This window comes from Sciurus vulgaris (genome assembly GCF_902686455.1).
Source record: "Sciurus vulgaris genome assembly, chromosome: 10".
Taxonomy (NCBI): domain Eukaryota; kingdom Metazoa; phylum Chordata; class Mammalia; order Rodentia; family Sciuridae; genus Sciurus; species Sciurus vulgaris.
The window spans coordinates 99,944,977-99,969,373 of NC_136470.1; the positions used below are offsets into that span (position 1 = coordinate 99,944,977).

General features: G+C 36.1%; 1 protein-coding gene and 1 long non-coding RNA gene across 2 annotated transcripts in view; both read left to right on the top strand.

Moving 5' to 3' along the window:
- LOC306670514 overlaps positions 1 to 24,397 on the top strand; it is a 1,027,288-nt gene that overhangs the window by 379,914 nt on the left and 622,977 nt on the right. The gene's annotated exons all lie outside the window — the stretch shown is intronic.
- SPATA16 (spermatogenesis associated 16) overlaps positions 1 to 24,397 on the top strand; it is a gene marked incomplete at its 3' end in the record, with an annotated part of 281,791 nt that overhangs the window by 32,270 nt on the left and 225,124 nt on the right. The window lies entirely within an intron of this gene.

Sequence of the window (24,397 nt, forward strand, 5' to 3'; positions counted from 1 at the left end):
TAGCTTAGACATCTGGCCTAGCTTTTGTCTAATTATCTTGGGAGTTAACTTTGAAATCTTACCTAGAATGTCTCTTAATAAACCAAAGCTACTGGGAATAGAAAAGATTTGTAGCTTCTTTAACCCTTTCTCTCCTGAAATTAACTTCTTTATTTTCCCAGTGCTCTTGGGAGTTGCTTCATCTAGCTCTCCCTCTTCCTTATGCCCTAGTATGGCTTTGGGTAAGACAGGACAGACGACAGAGCCAAGGTCTAATGATAACGATCACACCTGAAATGCAGATGCATCAGCAAGTATTTGTGTGTGGACAAACAAGCATTAGAGTTGGCTGCAAGTGACAGAAAAACCCAAATAACAGTGTCTGAAGGAAGATAGAAGTTTATTTCTCTTACATAATTACAGGCAGTCAAGGGCTGGCACACTTAGGATCATGAGGATGCCAGATGCTATTTTATTCCTTAAGAAGTAACTTTGACCTCATAATCCAAAATGGTCTCTCCTGCTGGTGTCATCACACACACACAGACCAGCCAGCCCAAAGGAAAAAGAGAAAGGAAAGACTGTATAAGCAACTTCACAAGAGTTGAACCTACTATTTTCCGTTTTCTCTGTTGACCAGAATGTAGTCATGCAGCCACACAGACCTGCAAGGAAATATGGTATTAGGCAGCCCTAACATTCAGAGGAATGTTCTATTACTGAGGAAGAAGGGCAGAATAGATATTGAAGGATAAGGAGCATCTGTCCCAAGGAGTACTTACCAAGTACTTACCACCCCAAGGAGTGGGGTGGTATTGGGAGGCATATAAAATGCTTGCCAAATGGTTGGTAACAGCTACAGGAATGTATAGAGAACCAGTTGTAGATAAAGTTAAAACCAGAAATTTGAAACAAATCAGGTATAGGCCCTGTAAATTTGTAAATATTCATTAATTGATGTGATCTACAGTGCACCATGCATCTAATAAACCTATTAGGAATATTCTGTTAATACATTAGTTTCCTTGTGCTCTTTACAAAATATTCACTCCTTTTGTTTTCAAAAGTCACTAACTAGATAGGTAAACTTAGGATATTTTGTAATGCTTAAAATAAAATTGCACAAAATAATTCAAAAACAACAATTCAGATTCTAAAAAAAATTCAAGATTAATGCTTCAGTATATCAACGAATAGAAGGCTTTTGTTAAATGTCCTTGACAAAATAACTTATTTTTGTATGCTTTCTTTTTATTATACAGTTGAATGAGATATATATTTAAAACTAGTTCTTAGCTCTGTGACCATCTGATCAATTGTTCTCAAGTTTTATTCAAATCAATTATCATTCGCTCTTGTGTTTATATTAATAACAGAAATCAAACAGGGTAAAAGGTCTAAACTGAAGATTTTTTTAAAAAATTCATATTATTTTCATGCCCAGATGCTATTTCACTGTAATTTTTAAAATACAGTTATACAAAGTATTTTCTATTAACATAGCAAGGATTCTATAAAGAAAATAAAAGATTGACCTTATGTAGTAGTATTTGTCTACTGCTACTAATATGTACCACTATTCTATAAATTGCTTAGCTACCAAAAAAAAAGTGATAAGATAGTAATTAATACATATTCTAGCTACACTTTCATGGGGAGGAGGATAATAATCAGTAAAGACCTCTAAGAAATTGTAAAGGTCCATGAACATAATAATCAGATATTTCTTGTCATTAATAGGAAAATAAAGAAATTAATCAAAGGCTTTTCTAAGTTTGTGACCTGCAACCTAACCAATACCATCATTTCAACCTTAACCACAGGACAGGATTTTAGTAATAAAAAAGCTTCCCTTTTGAATTAGAACAGGTTTATATGCACCCTTCAAATTTCATAGCTTCAGACATCTCATTGAAGCAGTCAAAGAAAACAGAACAAGACTTATCCCTTACCAACCAGAACTTTCAGTTCTTGTCATTTGATCACACAAGAATGAACTCCTTCGGGTGCTAATCTATTTTTTAATATCTTGTTGTTCCAGTCACTGTTCTGTAAAGCTAAAGAATAACTCACAATCTGTGGGCTCTTTCTATGTGTCAAGTACTGTGTTGTACATTCTGGGAATGTTTACATTATTCCATTTTATTTTCACAGCAATTGTATGAAATAGGATTATTATTATTATTTTGTTACTAATGAGAAAATCAAACATAGGGTAACTTGCTCAAGGGTCCACAGCTAAAAGTGATGGAACTTGCATCTGAACCCAGGTGGTCTGGTTTCAGAGCTTACCATCTTTACCACTATGCCTTTGCTCCCTCAAATGTGAGTTGACTAGAAATACGGGAATCCAAACTGTGCCAGACCTGCAGAATCAAGGTCCACATTTTAACAGATCCCACATGGTCCTTGTGCACATTGTAGCTTGCAGAGCACTGTGCTCTGAAGAAGCCTACACTGAAGGAATTTACTGTTATAGTTCAGATGTTGAATGTCCCCCAGAGGCCCATGTGTTGAAGGCTTCATCCCCAGGTGGCACCATTGGGAGGAGATGGGAACTTTTGAGAAGCAGATGCTAGTAGGATGAATACCCCTGAAAGGAATTGTGCAGCCCCAACCCCTTCCTCTTGCTCTTCTGCTCCTTGGCTTGTGATGTAGATAATTTGCTTTGCCTTGTGCTCCCTCTATGATATGCCATTTCACTACAGGCCCAAAACAAGGGGAATCTCCAAAACTATAAGCCAAAACAACTTCTTCCCTTTGTAAGTTCATTATCTCAGGTATTTTGTTATAGTGGCAAAAAACTGATTAATACATTTACCCTCCAATTAACACTTTGTAGTTTATCCTCTAATACAGTTCTGTGCCCAATTCTTTTGTAGGAAAGGATTTATTTCCCTTTAAGCAGGTGTTTCAATAGCAATGGTGCAGAAACTTGGGATTTCAAGGATCCTTAAGATTTTATTTTTAAAGTGGGCATGGGAAATGGGTGGACATTATATTCGTACTGTGCAAAAACATTACACAACGTTGCATCTGTTACTATTGTTGCTTCATAAACTGTGGAGCAACAGAACACCAAAAATATAGACAGAAAGAAAGAAAAAAGGGGGAGGGAAATGGGGAAAGAGGGAGGGAGGAAAGGTCATACTCTCAGAATAAAGAATATTTTTAAAACAGATGATGTTTTAATTTCATAGAAAGCTTACTAAGTTGTCTTTATTTTTCCCCCTTGAATCAGTAAAACACTGGTCTAAGAACTAGCTTTTGGGAATCATTGTTCTAGAACACATTCCCTTTATGGTAAACATTAGGTATCCAGGACAATTGAACCCGCACCAGGGCCTACTTATAAGATTACTTCCAGTATAATGGAATTTGGTATGAGGCAGGTCCATTTTGGAGCCCATTCAAGGGGGTTTATTTAATGAAGTAGCAAAGATATCTCATTATAGGGCAGCCTCACCTATAATTGCTGTGCTGAGAATAATTCTACAGCAAATCTCTAGGGCATAAAAATGTGTATATACCAGAAAGCGTAATTTAAATAGATTCTAACACAGGTATTTCTTTGTGCATCAAAATCAGAAAATTGAGAGTTCACCAAATTCTGAGTGCCTGATCTGTCTTATCACACACATCTGTGGATTTGCATATGAATTCAGAATGCATGTGTTAAATTCCTGCTGGATTCCAGGTATTTTTATTCATGTAATTATTGTAGTAAGTCAGTCTCCAAGATAAGTATTAATAACCCCATTTTACAAAGGAAGAAACTGATATTCTTAAAAGGTTAAATGACTTTCTTAAAATGCCACAACTAGTCTGTAGCAGGGACAAAATTAAATTCAGTTGCCTTAATTTCACATCTGGAACTCTTTACACTCTTGTTTTTCATACTTTAAGATGAATAAAAATAGTATAGGAATTTTTTTTTAAATACAGATTCTAACATATGAGATCTGTGGTGAGACAACCAGTTATCTCATTTCAAATAAGTTCCCAATGTTGTCCATGTTGGTGGTCCAGGGATCACTCTAAGAAGAAGTAAGTTTTTATGTCAAACCACTAGTTGGTTCTCCAACACCCTCTAGCAAGTTAGCAGGAAGCAATTCCATGTATCCAGTGCCATAGTCCTAGGAAGCCACATGGGTCCAGAGCTGTGATAAACAAAGTCCTGAATTTGGAATCAGATTATTGCTGTTTCTGGTGCCTAATGCTGTGTGACTTTGAGCAACCTTCTTAAGCCCTTAGTACACAGCTAAATAGAAAAAAAAAAAAAATGCCTACCTATAAGACGCTTTCACACAAGGTATCAAGAACTGCTTATTAAAAATGTGCTAAACCAAACTTCATGTACAAATTGTCCCAGCACCTCTGAAATGCCTCATTCCCCTGCACAGTATGTGTTCAACTTGAAATTTTAGCACTCCAAAAGGTTTTCCTGGACTCTGTTTATTAACATTTTTTAATCCATAGTTCTTTTCTTCTTTGATTAACATTAAAAAATTTATATTCTTCTTTTAATGGTAGTTAAAATTCAATCAAACAAGTGCCAAAATAGTGTTTTCTACTTTATTTCCCTTTTAAGAGGCAGTGATCCAAATCAAACACTATTTTAAATTATTAACTGCTTCTGACAAAACTATAAGCCTTCGCTTTCATGAATAAAATTATTATGCTAGAAATAGTCACTTTTTTTTCTTAGTTGCCAGGTATAAACTGTTGAACTCTATATATTCGTAATTTGACATTTCAGTTTTTAATTTAGTTGTTGCCATCTTTTTTCCATGCAGGGACACCATAACTAATAAGTGTTTATTGATAAAAGATATGTGAAATTTTTGTTAGCAAAATTACATGGTGGAAAATACGAAATGAATGGCTCTCTTAATCTTAAAAATAAAGAATAAAATTAGATATGTTCCTATAATTAAACACTGATTAAGTAAAAAATTAAAATCTGTGATTATAAGAAAAATGTATACTAACACCACTAACATTCACCAGCTGACTTGGTGCTGGATACTGTGAATGCAATTACTGAAAACCATGCTTCCTTCTCTTCAAAGAGTCCCAGTTTAGAGACAAGGAATTAAGGTTCTGCTGCCTGAATTCCAAGGATTTATTTGCATTTTTACGTTATGTATTTTATTTTTAGTTCAGTGTGCTATTGTCTATATTTTAAAAGATTTTCTTCTGAAACATGACCTTTAAATGGACATTTAGAGAGACTGCCTACATATTTCAGTGTAATTTAATTACTTGCAGTGATCATCATCCTATCCCCAGTGGAATCAAAAAGATTAAAAGATTTAAGATACTCAGGGGCAAGTTAATTATTGGTTAAAGGAACAAAATCTTTTTTGGCTGAATTATTATTAAAGGGTGATGGGAGATGTAAAGGATACCTCAGTCTGGTGGCCCCTATTTCTAACCAGGTGGTCCTGGCTCTGCCACATACCCACCCACTCTGATTCTTCTGTCTCCTCCTAAGCCTCAGGCCCTTCCGCATAGAAAAGCAGACTTTCACTCAGCAGGGTGAGAAAGAACAATCCTATTTGTATAGGATGCCTATGTAATGGAAGAGATTCTGGGCGGGATATAGGGAGAATCCAAAGGAAGGAGGAGTGGAAGAGAGGGTCCAGTGAGGGTTTCCAGCTAGACATTGTATCAGGGAGAATAGAGTTTCCCCATTGCTGTGATGGTGGTAGACTGTGGGAAGGAATGGGTAGGAGAATTTTGTATCGCTTTACAAATGAAAGAAGAATCATATTTCATATGAAAAGATCACAAACCTCACATTTTCTTAACATAATTATAATCACCTGGGAGCTATTGCATATATATGAATGCCCAGACTTACTCCAAATAGTCTGATGCAATTGTCTAGGGTCCAGGCAGTGACCATTCCTGGGAGAATGGTATTCTTACATTCCCAACTATTGTACAGCTGTAGGTGGAGAACTACTACTAAAGTAGTAGTTCACCTTCTTCTCCTTTAAAATTACCTTAATAGGTATGAATACATATGTAACTTTTTAAAGAGAATTAATGGAAGTACTGTATGAGCATTCTAAAGCTATTAAAAATAATCCAGGTAATAAATATGTCATTTACCCTGATCTGATCCTTACATAATATATGAACATATTGAAATGCCAGAGTACCCCATAAATATAGAAAATTGCAATGTGTCAATTTAAAAATGTATTAATTTAAAAAATATTAAAAGCATTCAGAAAAAATGTAAACATCATCATCCTAAAACTTTACTCTTTGGAAATTTTTACTTAAAATAACCTTCTCATATTCATTTAAAAAGCAAATTAATTTACTTAATGACTCCTTTCCTATTAACAGTAAGAAATATATTGATAATAAACTCTGGCTAGTGGTTAGTTAATCTGTGTCTTGAAAATATTAAATTCATCCTATGAGTAAAAGACCTCACAAAAAATGAATGATTAATATATGAGCTTCACCTTATTCTGCTCACAGAAATGTAACACAGTAAGCTGGTGGTTACTTTTTTGGCTCAGCTTATCTAGAAGAAAGTTAGAGCTTCTAGTTTTCTGTTTAACTCTTCTGTTGCCTCATTTGACATTCACCAAAGCAAGATTTTGCTTCTACCTGAGAAATGATTCTGCTCCTATCAAAGAAAAGGATGCAGTTAGACAGGGAGTCATAAAAAAGGGAAACGGATTGTACTGTCTCAGTGTGGCTTCCTTATTTTTTATGAATTGTTATGCATAACTAGAATATTGGATTCACACATTTGAAAGCCACTGCACTGCCAAACTATATTTTATATCTAGAAACAAATTAACTTCTAGATCATTTGTTTTGATTGATGATAATATTGATGGTGATTATACCACTAATCTATGAATAATTTTTGATCATTGCTTTTTGTGGGGTAAGTTAGACCAGCAAATCAACCTCAAATTATTAAGCGACTACTTTCTCACTGCAAGTAACTACTTTCTAACAACTTTTTGGATGACCCGGGAGTAAGAGGACATGGATGGCAGGCATTTGGACCTCAAGGAATTTAGAATCAATTTCTCGACAGAGTATTATAACCGTAAGGCAAAATTAGAAATCTATCAAGTGTTCGGTGTTAGAGAATGACTGTTTGGAACAAAGGTATAGGTTTAAAAAGTTTAGTGGCGTTGGTAATATACATCTGTAAGCACAAACTACATGGCATGTACTTTATCAATATTAACTCAGCTATTCTGATCCTCACAATAATCCAGTAAATTGGGAACTACTATTATCTCCATTAAAGATAAATAGATAAAAAATATATCAAGTACTTATGAGAGGATTAGATAATTTTGAACTGGACCTCAAAAGATAGATAGCTAAACAAAAAAGTGGGAGAAAGGTTGAAAGGTGGGTTTGATATGTGTTATGGTTTGGATATGAGATGCTCCCTCCAAAAGTTGATGTGTTAGACAATGCAGGAATGCTCATAGGTGAAATGGTTAGATTATGAGAACTATAACCTAATCAGTGGATTTAGCCATTTGATGGATTAACAATTTGAGTAATTTACTGAGTGGTAACAGTAAATAGGTAGGGTGTGGCTGAAGGGAAGTAGGTCACTGGGAACATGCCCGCTGGGATTTTGTTTTATCCCTGTCTCCTTATTCTCTCTGCTTCCCAGCTGCCATGGGCTGAGCAGCTTTCCTTCTCCACACCCTTCTGCCGTGATGTTCTGCCTGGGTCTGTTCAGACTCAGAGCAATGGAGTGTGCTAACCATGAGCCAAAATAAACTTTTCTTCCTCTGAGTTGTTCTTGTCAGGTATTTGGGTCACAGCAATGAAAAGCTGACTAACACATTATGTGAGTGGGAGAAACACTACTAGCAGGATAGAGAACCTGAGGAAAGAAGCATGAAATAGGACAGCTGGGCAAGTCAGAGGAAGGCATTTTTATGAAATGAGGATAGATGGAGCCAGATTCTGGAGAGTCTTAAAAAACAGGAAGAGGACGCAGGAACTAGTGGAAGAAAAGAGATGAATTCTTGATGTGATAAAAGGGATTAACTGGGGGTCAGCAAAGAACACAGAAGTATTTATTGAGTAGTTGCTACTTTACCAAACACTTTCCTGGTTATTAACAGGGAAATACAAGATTTCAGCCTCAAAATTATAGCTCTTTATCTTTCCTTCAGGTATATCTGTAGTGTAATTGCAGTCTGCTCTCCATGTCTGTAGGATCCACATCCAGAGAGTCAACCAACCACAGATCAGAAATCTTCAGAAAAAGAAATATCTGTATTGAGCATGTATCTTTTTATTCCTGTTATTATTTCCTAATCAATATAGTATAAAAACTACTTATATAGCATTTATATTAGGTATTATTAGTAATATAGAGAAAATTTTAGATATGCAGAAAGATGTGTACACGCAAAATGTATGCTTTTTGTGAAAGGAACTTGAGTATCAGCAGGGGTCCTGGAACCAAACCCCAAGGATACTGAGGGACAACTGTATGCTCTGTTTATTATAGACATTTTATTTGCCATTATCCAGGATTTGATTTTAGGAGGAAATAGCTAGAGGTATGAGGATATGAGGAAACCAGAAAGAGAAAGCACCTGAGTAAATAGGAAGGAGTTAGGAGTTGCTAAGATAGTAAGCAGAGAAGAATGATCAGGGGGAAATGAAGCTGGAAACTCTGGAAGGTTTCCAGGGATCATGCAAGCCTTGTCAAGTTCTTGGACATTATCCAGTGGGCAATTGGAGATCTCCTGAAAGGATCGTTATGGGGAATGATAAAGTCCAAATTTTATTTTGTTATACCCCTCCAGTGTATATAAAGAGAAAATACTGTATTCAGTCTCTGGTTTTTGACTCATTGCAAGATTGTGGAATCAGTTTAATTGATTGTGATGAGCATTGTGTTTAATGGAAATCATCATGGAATAAAATGGTTAGAATAGAATAAGAATTCAATAAAATATCAGTTCATTGAACTTTGAGAGTTAAGTTTACTTTGTGAGTATTTCATTCATTTCTGTCTGTAAATACAAATAGAAACAAAAAAAGAGAGGAGAAAGAAAAATAACAAAGGAGGAAAGGAAGATATGAAAGGAGAGAGGGAGAAAATGAAGAAAAATAAAGAAATGGTGTGATTTGTGTGTATGTGTGTGGGAAAGGTCGCATGGTTCTGACATAAAATATATTTCTTTCCATGAATTTTGGTTTAAAAAAAATGTTGGAAAGTCACTAGTTTAGAGTCAGATTTGAGAAGGAAAAGACTAGAGGCCATCCATTAAAAAGTTATAATTGAGATAATTCAGATGAGAAATGTAAAGGGCAGAACCACATCAACAATAGTGAGTATAAAGAGGAGAAATAAAAGGGTAGGAAAAAGAAAGGAAAGGAGGAAGGAAGGAGTAAAATTTGCAGACTTCAATGGCAGGTGAGAAACAAGGCATTTTGTAAGGATTAAAGTGCCACCAAATCAGGAAAAAAGCACATCAATGAAGTTGATGAATGAGATTTTGAATGTGTTGCCTGTGAAGGCTGGTGGCAAGTCCAGTTGGAGCAGTACATCTGTCAGCTAGAGGAAGACACAGGAGAGAATTCATGACCAAAGGTAGACACTGAGGAACCATCAGTGCCTGTTGCTACCTGAAGAGTAAGAACAAAACAAGGATGAGGAGTGAATCCAGAAGATTATGAAGAATTAGAAAAGGAATGGCTCTCTGATTAAGAAATTATAAGACTAAATTAATAGAGAACTTTGAGAGGTTACTCCCTGGACTGGTGGGTTTCAGAAAACAGCTGGTCACAGCACTTCTAGAAGCAGCATTAAGAGTGAAGAGTAATTTTCTTGTCCATTAAAGTCTTTAAAGAGACAAATTTTAATGTTATCAATGCAAACCAACTAGATGACTTTTTCCTCAAGAATGGGTCTTGACACTGTAGTTCAACAAGCCTGGGAATGAGATAGCTTGGACTTAAAAAGTTACACTGACCACATTAACCACGGTTTCAGGGTATAGACCAAAAAGTAGCAAGCGTAAGGTTTAACCTTGGAATCTCACGTATGAGCACAGTTTGTCTTTGCACTTGTTATGTATGTGAGCATACGATATAATTTCACAACCTCTGTTAAAAAAGTAAACCATCATCTCTATCTGAATGTTGACTTTAATACTTGCAATTAAGGGTCAACTCTGCTTGTGGGACACAGCCTTTCAACTTCCACAAGCAGAGGTTAGCCTGGAAAGGGAAGTAGAGGCACTGTCCAGTAAATTTGCCTTGAAAGGAAAATGCGAGATGGAATATACCCAAGGAGCATGTCAAGTGGTGGACTGATTTTTAAATTGTTGTGAAAACTAAACATGATTAAGTCATAAGACCTCATAGAACAAAAGAGTGAACATAAAAGATCATCGAAGATCTGAGATTCCCAAGGAGATATGAATGGTGATTGTCTGGAGAAGATTTAAAGATAAAGCTTGGATGTGTGGGAACCTGTGCCACTGCGATAGGAAGAATTTTTGTGAGTGGGGAGTAAGTTGAGACAATTCTTAGCTTGGTTATTTTTAGTTGAGTTGAAAGCAATAGAGGAAGTTGAGACTTGAAACAGTGCATTAAACAGACTCCAGAGACAAATTAGATGGACTGAACAGGAATAAGGGAAGGATTCAGGGACTGTCTAAGGAGATGAACCTATAGTGGCAATAAACTATAAACTTACATGATTTTCTCAAAGGTATCTTTGAGAACCCAAATGTCTGATTGACTCAGACTTGAGGTCGTGATGGGAAGGATGAGTGAGCAGAACCACTGTGAATAATGATAAGAGCGGTTCTAATGGTGGACTGTGGGTTCAGGATGGTAGGAAAGGCAGAAGAGAGCTGTTGGCCTGAGAGAGTGCGTAGTGGTCCAGGGATGGAAGCTCAAAGGAAAGGTGTTTGAGGATACATGCATGAAAGAGCTGAGAGCTGGGAGTCTTAGTCAAGAAGTAATATTTTGGGGTTTGGAAGTTTGAGGTTTGAGAGACCACATTTCATGAAACTGGGTTGCTAGGAGTTGAGTTTAAAAAAGTAAGGGGTAGGGGGATATTAAAAGATTTATCCATAGCTGGATCTCTGAACTCACTGAGGATGATGTGAAGTCTAAGAGCAAAGGGAACCATAATCCATCTCTCAAGTCTTAGTAAATGTGGGAAAATAATCAGGAGTCTGGTAGATGACAGGATTAGACAGGGTAGACTACCTAGATTGGCATGGAATGTGACAATATTTTGTGTACTAAGACACAGGAAGTAGGAAAGGGGGAAATCACCTCCAAGTGACACAAAGTGTAGGGGATGTGTGCTTCTTCTCAAGCCTAGACAAACTCGAGGAAGGTGGAGAGAATATCCAACCTTTTAATCAAGGATTTTGGAATGATTTGCTTATAATAGAGCACGGATATGAAACTGAGAAGACAGATTTCTGAGCGAAGCCACAGAACACCGTTGTAATGTGCTTTGGAGGTATTTTATTTAAAGAGGGGTTGAAAAGATTGGGGCAGGAAATACTAACTTCTCTAAATTGCTATTTAGAGATTCTCTAGCCCTGGTGGAACTCGGTACATGTTCCCCCTGTGCTGAAACAGTCTTGGGAAAGCTCAATAAGCTCTAGTCTGAAGGGAAAGAAAAAAGAAAGGGGACTTCCATACCCAGGAAAGTGTAGGGACAATTATTTTCTTTTCATTACTTGTACCTTTCCTGCATCCTTTTTTCCCATGTATATATAGCACTAATGGAAAAACAGTAAAGGTTAGTAGAATTATGCAAACTGCTACAATGACAAATTGCTTTTATAATACACCTTTTAACTTAGTCAGCAAGGTTGTTTGTATATTTTGACATGTTCATTTATATTTATTGGATTTTTCTCTTGTTTTTGATACTTGAAATATTACTGAATAATTGTTTATGATCACTTAGGAGAAATGCTAATACATAGAGTAGCAAGCACATCTTTTTAATAAAGAAATCGCCCTTATTTACCTGGCATTCTTATAAAAATAATTTAAAGTATCAATAAATAAAAATTCCCAGAGGCTTTATTAATAATTTTGTGTGTGTGTGTACATGCATGCATGCATGTATGCACATGTGCTTGTTTATGTGTTATGTGTTTTTAGAACACTCTATTATGAATGTTTCCAAGAGCACTAGCTTTGAGATAAGGGTGATAATTATTTGTTGTCATGTAAAATTTTAAACCCACAATAACTGTTTTTAAATACTGAAAGTGGAAGCTAATGAAACAATCAATATTCGCACTTCCTGATGTCTTCATAAAGTGTGAATGTTGAAAGCTGGTAATTTCACACCAGTTGGTTCTTTTGTTTTTATTTTAATAATTTTTATAACTCTTTAAAAATTCATCCAGCAATGGACAAAACACAAGTTAAAAGAGGAAGTCATTTTCTTCTACCCTAGGTAGAGTTACCAGAATTATATAAGAAAAATTCATGTGCCAGAAAGGAACTTTTCAAACTTGTTTTGAACTTGAAATTACTACCCTCCTAAGATAAACATCAACAACACACTAGAAAACTGGGCTGTAATAACAGATGTGGAAATGGAAATATACAGAAAGTACACAGAAATAAATATACCTAAACTGTAGAGTAGCCTATCCCTGAATACTAACCTCAAATTAGGAATGAACTGAATGTCTCACCATTTATATGGGTTATGGGAACAGCAATCAAGTATCCACTTACGCAAAAGAAGTATGTAAAATATTTTGCTCTCTAACAACCTGGAGCATATTTCATCTTAGAGTAGAGAGACCTGAAGGGAACTAAGGGGCCTGCTCAGCATTTCTGGCTCCCACAGAGAGTTGTCCTCACAGATACTTTCAAATTGAGTTACTGTATATTTCTTTCAGTTTCAGTGTCATGAACACTGAGGATGCCTTCTAAAGCGAATCCTGGACTGCTAAATGTTTGCAGGCTAATTAATTTAGTAATAGTTCTACTAAGAGGGAGCATACAGATAACATGATCTTACTTAAGGAGATGTCCATTTAAGGGATCTCTCGTGTGCTGACACTGCCACTTGTTAATTGAGGTTCTCAAAGGAGGAAATTCAGAAATCAAAATGAATCCTAAAAATATTGACCGAAGCTAGAGAGAGGTATAGGTACCTGCAAACAAGCTTTTAACTTCTAGGTAAGGGCATCCTGATGTCAGTAACAAGCACAGTGGGATTCTTGAGTAAATCATGATCTCACCCACACACCATGATTGTTCCAAAGAGGAGGTGTGCTGTACCACTCACTGCTTTTGTTTTATATATTTTAAATTTCTCATTTATTTTTTGAATAGGTCACGTATTCACATAGTTCAAAATCCAAAAATTAGAAATTAGTATCCAATAAAAAGTCTTCTTTTCATATCTATCCTCTGCCATCCGATTTCCTTCCAAATAGACAACCACTGATTATCTTTTAATTAAATAAATGTAAAGAATACAGGAGCATACAATATTATTTCTGCATTATTATTTTTTTACTTAAAAATAAATCCTCTCTGTGTTAAAGATATATATTCCCCATTATAAATATCTGGTTTGTTTCCAGCATTTTGATCTGAGAGCAAGAACTGCAGTGATTAACTTTGGGTACATGTCGTTTTGCCTGAATGCACACATATCTTCAGGATACTCTCCTTGAACTAGAATCCAAGAGTTTGCACATTTGAAATGTCAATAAAAGTAGCCAAATCATACTCTGAACAGCTGTGTCTGAGGTCTTTTTCTTCATCTTCACCAAACCCATGTTACCAATTTTTAAAATCTTTTTGATGATAAGAGGTTAAAAAATCAGAATATAAATTTGCATTTCTCTTATTATGATTTGAACATCTACCTATGTTTGAGCCATTTGCATTTGTTCTTCTGTTTATTTCCTATTCCATAGCTATTATTCCACCCCAATTTTCTAGTGGGTTGTTGATGTTTATCTTAGGAGGGTAGTAATTTCCAGTTCAAAACAAGTTTGAAAAGTTCCTTTCTGGCACATGAATTTTACCTATATAATTCTGATAATTCCCCACAGAGTAGAAGAAAATGACTTCCCCTATTAATTTGTGTTTGGTTATAAACTTGCATTAGAACTCAGTTACCATACTTTAGTAGAGACAGTGGCTGCCCTGAGTGCCCATTTCTTAAAGTATGAGGTAAATGTCTCTAAAATGAAGTGCGTGTTCATATTTTAAAGAAACGGGACAGTAGTTAAGCAATAACATTTACAAAAAATATTCTTAGTCTATAAAAATCAGAAAGCTCTTTATTAGTAGTAAAGTTCACATAAAAAAGCATTATTTCTCTTGTACTGAGAAATTATAAAATCTGCAAGGGCATTTTGGCACTTTAAGAATTATTTATTACATGAGATTGTAACATTTTAGATTTTGTGCATCTAATCTAATGTTGTGATTTATCCTAATAGAAATTCTTTATAGACAAAACAAACATAGCAGAAGCTAATACCTAGATAAAGTTATATTTCACCCACAATATTAATCTAATGATGCTTTTTCATAAGTAACATGTGGTACCCACAATTCTATTATAATTGTGAGTGATCTTTCCTTACTAAATTTTGTTTAAAGTGTTTTACATTTTTAATTAGTCTCTGGTATAAACCATTGATTTCAAGTAGAAATGTAATTTGATTCCTCCTGCTACATATTTACTGTGAAACAAGAAATAAAAAGATGTCAATAATGACTGAGTCAAACATGATACCCTACTTGGAATTCTCTCTGATTAGTGGCATTGATTGATAGAAAGGATATTTTTCTTCCATGACATCAGGAGGACATCTGTGCTGAACTTTGAGTATGAATTACCTCCAGTAATACTGTAAACAGTGAAAATTATGGGCAGAATACAGATACATAGGTAGATTTTTAAATTATTTTTATTTAGTCTTTAAGAGGTAAGGGATAACAGAAACTTTTATCCACTTTCATACCTAGAAAAAAAATAATAGGTTGCCAAAATCACTTTTATTCAAATAGGTAGATATTATTTTAACTGTTTCTGCTATATTGTTTGTGTGCTTAAGTGAGTTTGCTTGCTTATGATGACCATGCTAGCAAGCTACAGAGCTATAACTAGGACTTAGGCCTACTGGTTCCAAAAGCATCACAGCTATACATGTACATGTACCATTTAGCAGCAGAGTGTTTTTTCAAACAAAATCTAACATAGCACCAGGAATGATATTCAGAATATTTTCAACGTAACCAAACCGCTGAACCATCATAAAAGGACATACACTAATCTGAACAGATACTCTCAACCAATTGCTAAACATGAGCTCGATAAATTTAGAAAGATCAAATAGAGCAACTTTGAGGCTAGTGTGGAGGGCCCCAGTTCACCCTGGTGGCTGTCCATCACAGCCTTTTAGGAGAAACTCCTTCCACCCCCAGAAGCCCTTCCAAACCTCACTCTGCAGAAACTGATGTTTGATAGTACAAGGGAAAAAATAAGTCTGTAATAAAGTCTCATAGTATTTGTATTAGTACTTGTACTTGATCTGATAGAAGAGCTTATATGCTTCCTATTTCTAGTCTTTGAATTACTGGAAATGAAAATATAGATTAATCTAAGCCTCTTTAAAATGTCTTTTGGATAGACCTTATTCTGCTTTTTCTGCTATAATTTCTTAGGGAAACTTCTCCTTGAGTATTTTAGCATATACCTGATAGAAAATATATATCTGTCCTTTATGGTCATTTACTAAACATTTGCAACTATATGCTTGAAATTTGCCTTTAGCTCAAAATTACTTTCACTTTTAAAGCATTATATAGACAGTATAATATCCAAATGGGGATTTGGCTTGAAACATTTATGATTCATTTATTTAAATAGTTACTAGGCAAACCACATAGTGAGAAGATGACCCTTGGATGTGGTTCCTACAGTGAGAAAAATCAGAGTATAGAGGAAAGAGCTTAGAACAGGCCTCGCAATCATGAAAACTCATGTATTTGGGTATTGATTTATCCATGATTGAGCCAGATTGTGCCCGAAAAAAGAACTTGTGTCTTACTAAACAAAGGAAATACAATGAACGGAACACAAGTCAAAAATGGAATTGCAGAGGGAAGGGGCAGAGGGAGTAGGACAGGAAAGAAGAAAGCAGCAAATCAGAAGATCTGTTCCTTGTTCCATCGCACTCCAGTGGTATTCTGTGTTTATTAAGAGAAACAGAATTTATTTAGCTACCTCCTATTTACTAACTTAAAAGAATACTGATCCATAAGAAGAAATAGTAATTTTATTACTATTGAGTTCTAAAAGAATTTGGGGAGATCCAAGATGGTGGACTAGAGGGAAACTGCGTTCCTTGTCGCTCTGTAACTCTGGTTTCAAGCAGAGGATATCTGTTTCTCCGTGAGGCAGTTTTTCCTGCTTATGGATCCCCTGCTGTTTACCCCATTTGTCTGCCGTGATGACCTGCAGACTGCCAGAATATCGACGCCTTTTTTGGGTGCAGATTGCTCACTGTCAGGTGTCTATCATCTGCCATTTGCCTGCTTCTCGCCTGTCCATCGCCTGCCTTACCCCTATCCATCACCCAACACACGAGGTTCACCTCCGGATCGTCCTACAACAGTCAGCAAACTGATCACCGACCACCGGTGGAGCACCAGCTGCCTGCTGTTGCCTGGAAGTTCACTGTCACAGTACCTGCAGGTTTGATTACACATGGCTGCCACCATTTTGAGACAACAGCTAGGCCCGTAGGACCCCTGGCAGGACTGACTGAGTCCCCTCTCCAGGATCCCTCAGCCCAACCGATCACTCCCTGCCTCTGGGGCCCTCACATCGACTGACTGCTCCCTGCCACCAGGACCCCCAGACCAACTGACTGCGCCATATCACCGGGACCCCAGACTGACTGATTGCACCCAGCCTCCAGGATCCCACAACCACACCAAACACACCCGACCTCCAGGAACCCTGCCTGACCAACCACATCGTGTCTCCAGGACCTCCAGCTGACCACTCCCACCCCTGAGCTGCAGCTCACCATTTGCCAACACATTTCAAAGCCAGAGTGGCCATCTGGGATAATCCTGGAAGCCAGATCTCCGATCTTTGAATGGGGCAAATCCCATCTTGAGACACCTGCTGGGGGCTTGAAGTTCATTGCCAGGTATCTCTCTTGCATCAGGCTACTGAACACTGGGAGGTTTCATTAGTATATGACTGTTATACAGTAGATTTTCTTTTTTCTCCTTTTTAAAAAAAATTTAAGACTTTATTTCTTTAATTTTCTTCCTCTCTTTTCCTTTTGTTTACCTGTTCCCTCAGAGTCTCTTTCTCCCCATTTTTGCATGCTAACATTCGATTTCTTTTGATTACACTCTTACCCTTTCTATTTTCTAGAACATCTCTATATTCTTTTCTTATCCCATTAATAGCCACATTCTACATCCCTCTGCATCCTCTTTGTCCTCCATTAGAAACTGCAGACCATATTGCAAACCTGTTTGTTTTACCAAAGATAATTTTTGAACTCATTTTGTTTATTATGACAATTTTGTTATTGTCCTCATAGGGGCTATTTGGTCTAGGATTGCATAGTGTCTGATTTGGGCACTGCTAATATTGATCTCCCCTTAAAGAAAGGGTTTTGGAAACCTATAGGGCTACTATAAGCCGATAGGGGGAAATCTGTAAAACCCCAGATCTGCATGGCTAGAGGGGAAGATACATGAACAACATGAAAAAACAAGGGAAGAAAATGATCCAAAAAAATCTAGATTCTATATTAATAGAATCCAATGACAGTATGGTAGAAGAAATGTCAGAAAAGGACTTCAGATTATACATGATTAAGATAATTCCAGAAGCAAAGGATAGATAAGAGAGCAAATGCAGGCAATGAATGATAATACCAATAAGCTGAAAGAGCACCTGCAGGAAGCAGAAGCAAAAGATCATTTCAACAAAGAGATAGAGATTCTCAAAAAAAAAAAAAAAAAAAAAAATGGAAATCCTTGAAATGAAGGAGACAATAAACCAAATAAAAAACTCAATGGAAAGCATCACCAACAGACAAGACCATTTGGAAGACAGACCTCAGACAATGAAGACTAAATATTTAATCTTGAAAATAAAGTGGCCCAAACAGAGAAGATGGTAAGAAATCATGAACAGAATCTCCAAGAACTATGGGACATCATGAAAAGACCAAATTTACGAATTATTGGGATTGAGGAAGACACAGAGATACAAACCAAAGGAATGAACAACCTATTCAATGAAATAATATCAGAAAATTTCCCAAACCTGAAGAATGAAATGGAAAATCAAATACAAGAGGCTTACAGAACACAAAATGCACAGAATCGCAACAGATCCACACCAAGGCACATTATAATGAAAATGCCTAACATTCAAAATACACATAGGATTTTGAAGGCCGAGAGAGATTACATATAGGGGGAGACCAATACAGATAGCAGCAGACTTCTCAACCCAGACTCTAAAAGCTAGAAGGGCCTGGAACAATGTATTTCAAGCTCTGAAAGAATATGGTTGCCAACCAAGAATCCTATACCTAGCAAAACTGACCTTCAGATGTGAAGATGAAATAAAATCCTTCCATGATGAACAAAGTTAAAAGAATTTACAAATAGAAAGCCTGCACTACAGAATGTTCTCAACAAAATATTCCATGAGGAGGAAATGAAAAACAACAATGGAGGTCAGCAAAGGGAGGAAATACCTTAGAGAAAAACCACTCAAAGGAGAAACCAAGCCAACTTAAAAACCAAAAATAAGCCAAATGACTGGGAATACAAATCATATCTCAATAATAACCTGATCATTAATGGCCTAAACTCATCAATCAAAAGACATAGACTGGCAGAATGGATTAAAAAGAAAGACCAACAATATGCTGCCTGCAAGGGACTCATCTCATAGAAAAAGACATCCACAGACTAAAGGTGAAAGGATGGGAAAAAAGCTACCATGCACATGGACTCAGTAAAAAAGCGGGGGTTTCCATCCTTATATCAGATAAAGTGGACTTCAAGCCAAAGTTATGGTAAAGAAGGACATTTCATACTGTGTAAGGGAACCACAAATCAGGAAGACATAATGATAGTAAATATTTATGCCCCAAACAATGGTGCATCCCTGTACATCAAACAAATCCTTCTCGATTTCAAGAATCACATAGACCAAAACACAATAATTATGGGTGACTTTAATGCACCACTGTCACCTGTAGATAGATCTTCCAAACAAAATCCAACCAAAGAAACCATAGAACTCAATAACACAATCAATAACATAGACTTAATAGTCATATATAGAATATTCCATCCATCAATGAGCAGATTCACTTTCTTCTCAGCAGCACATGAAACCTTCTCGAAAATAGACCATATGTTATGCCACAAAGCAGCCCTTAGGAAAAGCAAAAACAATAGAGATACTGCCTTGTGTTCTATCAGATCATAATGGACTGAGAGTAGAAATCAATGACAAAATAAAAAAAGGAAATTACTCCAATACCTAGAGACTAAATAATATGCTATTGAATGAAACATGGATAACAAAAAACATCAGGGAGGAGATTAAAAAATTCTTAGAGGTCAATGAGAATGATGATACAACATATCAAAATCTCTGGGACACTATGAAAGTGGTACTAAGAGGAAAATTCATTGCATGGAGCGCATTCCAGAAAAGAATGAAAAGTCAACAACTAAATGACCTAACATTACAGCTCAAAGCCCTAGAAAATAAAGGACAGAATAACAGCAAAAGTGGTAGAACACAGGAAATAATTAAAATCAGAACTGAAATCAATGAAATTGAAAAAAAGAAACTATTCAAAAAATTGACATAACAAAAAGTTGGTTCTTTGAGAAAGTAAACAAAATAGACAAACCGTTAGCCACACTAACAAAGAGAAGGAGAGGGAAGACTCAAATTACTACAATACATGATGCAAAAGGAAATATCATGACAGACAACACTGAGATACAGAACATAATGAGAAGCTACTTTGAAAATCTGTATTCCAACAAAATAGAAACTACCAAAGATATTGACAAATTTCTAGAGACATATGCTCCTCCCAAACTGAACCAGGAGGACATACACGATTTAAACAGATCAATATCCAGCAATGAAATAGAAGATGCCATTAAAAATCTACCATCCAAGAAAAGCCCAGGAACAGATGCATTCTCAGCCAAGTTCTACAAGACCTTCAAAGAAGAACTCATTCCAATACTTCTCAAAGTATTCCAGGAAATAGAAATGGAGGGTACCCTATCGAACTCATTCTATGAAGCTAATATCACCCTCATACCCAATCCAGGAGAGAAAATTTTAAACCAATATCCTTGATGAATATAGATGCAAAGATCCTTAACAAAATATTGGCAAACCGTATCCAAAAACATATTAAGAAAATTGTGCACCATGATCAAGTGGGGTTCATGACTGGAATGCAAGGATGGTTCAACATTCGTAAATCAATAAACGTAATCCATCATGTCAATAGACTTAAGGATAAGAATCATATGGTTATTTCAATAGATGCAGAAAAAGCATTTGACAAAATACAACACCCCTTCATGCTCAAAACACTAGAAAAAATAGGGATAGTAGGAACATACCTGAACATTGTAAAGGCTATTTATGCAAAGCCCATGGCCAACATCATTTTTAATGGAGAAAAACTGAAACCATTCCCGTTAAAAATGGGATCAAGAGAGGGATGTCCTCTTTTACCAATTCTATTCAACATTATCCTCAAAACTCTACCCCAAGCAATTAGGCAGACTAAAGAAATTAAAGCGATAGGAATAGGAAAAGAGGAACTTAAGCTGCCATTATTTACAGATGACATGATTCTATATTTAGAGGATCCAAAAACCTCCTCCAGAAAACTTCTAGACCTCATTAATGAATTCAGCAAAACAGCAGGCTATAAAGTCAACACACATAAATCTACAGCATTTTTTACGCAAGCGATGAAACAGCTGAAAGGAAAATGAGGAAAACAACTCCATTTGCAATAACCTCAAGAAAAATAAAATACTTGGGCATCAATCTAACCAAATAGGTAAAAGATCACTACAATGAAAACTACAAAACACTAAAGAAAGAAATTAAGGAAGACCTTAGGAAATAGAAAGATCTCCAATATTCTTGGATAGGCAGAATTAATATTGTCAAAATGGCCATACTACCAAAAGTGCAATACAGATTCAATGCAATTCCAATTAAAATCCAAATGACGTACCTTACAGAAATACAGCAGCAGTCATGAAATTCATCTAGAAGAATAAGAAATCCAGAACAGCTAAAGCAATCCTTAGCAGGGAGAATGAAACAGCAGTTATCGCAATACCAGAACTTCAACTATACTACAAAGCAATAGTAACAAAAACAGCATGGTATTGGCACCAAAATAGACAGATAGATCAATGGTACAGAATAGAGGACATGGACACAAACCCAAATAAATACAATTTTCTCATACTAGACAAAGGTGCCAAAAATATGCAATGGAGAAAAGATAGCCTGTTCAACAAATGGTGCTGGGAAAACTGGAAATCCGTATGCAACAGAATGAAATTAAACCCCTATCTCTTACCCTGCACAAAACTCAACTCACAATGGATCAAGGACCTTGAAATCAGACCAGAGACCCTGCATCTTATAGAAGAAAAAGTAGGTCCAAATCTTCACCTTGTTGGCTTAGGATCAGACTTCCTTAACAGGACTCCCATAGCACAAGAAATAAAAGCAAGAATCAATAACTGGGATAGATTCAAATTAAATAGCTTTCTGTCAGCAATGGAAACTATCAGCAATGTGAAGAGAGAGCCTACAGAGTGGGAGAATTTCCTTGCCACTCATACTTCAGATAGAGCACTAATTTCCAGAATCTATAAAGAACTCAAAAAACTACACCAAGAATACAAATAACCCAGTCAACAAATGGGCTAAGGAAATGAACAGACACTTCACAGAAGATCTACAAGCAACCAACAGATATATGGAAAAATGTACAACATCTTTAGTAATAAGAGAAATGCAAATCAAAACTACACTAAGATTCCATCTCACCCCAAGTAGAATGTCGATTATCAAGAATACAAGCAATAATAAGTGTTGGCGAGGATGTGGGGAAAAATGTACACTCATACATTGCTGGTGGGACTGCAAATTAGTGCAGCCACTCTGGAAAGCAGTGTGGAGATTCCTCAGAAAGCTTGGAATGGACCTACCATTTGACCCAGCTATCCCACTCCTTGGCCTATACACAAAGGACTTAAAATCAGCATACTACAGAGATACAGCCACATCCATGTTCATAGCGGCTCAATTCACAATAGCCAGACTATGGAATCAACCTAGTTGCCCTTCAATTGATGAATGGATAAAGAAACTGTGATATATATATACAATGGAATTTTACTCAGCTATAAAGAATAATAAAATTCTGGCATTTGCAGGCAAATGGATGAAATTGGAGAATATCATGTTAAGTGAGATAAGCCAATCTCAAAAATCCAAAAGAGGAATGATCTCACTGATAAGTGGATGATGACACTTAATGGGGGGTGTGACGGGGACAAGAATGGAGGAAGGAGGGACTGTATAGAGGGAAGAGAGAGGTGGGAGGGGTGGACGGGAAGGAAAAAAAACAGAATGAATCAAACATCATTACTGTATGTAAATATTTGAATATGCAAATGGTATGCTGTTACTCCATGTACAAACTGAAACAACATGTATCGCATTTGTTTACAATAAAAATAAATTAAAAAAAAAAAGATGGATGTTGGGAACATTCAAAGCATGAAATAAAGATGGCTTTTCCCACAATAGGTGTAGTCTTTTTCCATGTAAATAAAAAAACTCAATGACAGCACAGCAGAAGAAATGTCAGAAAGGGAATTCAGAATGTACATAATTAAAACAATCAGGGAAGCAAAGGAGGAGATGAAAGAGCAAATGCAGGCATTAAATGATCGCACCAATCAATGGTTAAAAGAGTAAATTCGGGAAGCAAGAGATCATTTCGAAAAAGAGTTAGAGATACTGAAAAAAAAAAAAAAAACGGAAATCCTTGAAATGAAGGAAACAATAAACCAAGTTAAAAACTCCATAGAAAGCATACCCAATAGGATAGAACACATGGAAGACAGAACCTCAGACATTGAACAAAATATTTAATCTTGAAAACAAAATTGACCAAACAGAGAAGATGGTAAGAAATCATGAACAGAATCTACAGGAATTATGGGATATCACGAAAAGGCCAAATTTAAGAACTATTGGGATTGAGGAAGGCTTAGAGAAACAAACCAAAGGAATGAACAATCTATTCAATGAAATAATATCAGAAAATTTCTCAAATCTGAAGAATGAAATGGAAAACCAGGTACCAGAGGCTTCTAGGACTCCAAATATACAAAATTACAACAGACCCACACCAAGGCACATTATTATGAAAATACCTAACATACAAAATAGATACAGAATTTTAAAGACTGCGTGAGAAAAGAATCAAATTACATTCAGAGGAAACCAATAAGAATATCAGCAGATTTTTCAATCCAGACCCTAAAACCTAGAAGGGCCTGGAACAACATTTACCAAGCCCTGAAAGAAAACGGATGCCAACCAAGAATCTTATACCCAGCAAAACTTACATTCCGATTTGATGATGAAATAAAATCCTTCCATGATAAACAAAAGCTAAAAGAATTTACAAAAAGAAAGCAGGCATTATAGAACATTCTCAGCAAAATATTCCAATGAAGAAGAGATGAAAAACAACAATGCAAATCAGCAATGGGAGGAACTAGCCTAAAGGAATAGTCAAATAAAGGAGAAACCAAATCATGTCAAAAAAACAAAAATGAGTCAAATGACTGGGAATACAAATCATATCACAATAATAACCCTGAATGTTAATGGCCTAAACTCATCAATCAAAAGACACAGACTGGCAGATTGGATTAAAAAGAAAAATCCAACAATATGCTGCCTGCAAGAGACTCATCTCATAGAAAGAGATACCCATAGACAAAGGTGAAAGGATGGGAAAAAACATACCATGCACATGGACACAGCAAAAAAGCTGGAGTATCCATCCTCATTTCAGATAATGTGGACTTCAAGTCAAAACAAGTCAGAAGGGATAAAGAAGGACATTACATACTGCTTAAGGGAAGCATAAATCAGCAAGACATAACAATCATAAACATCTATGCCCTGAACATTAGCTCATCCATGTATGTCAAACAAATCCTTCTCAATTCCAGAAATCAAATAGACCACAACACAATAATACTAGGCAATTTTAATACACCT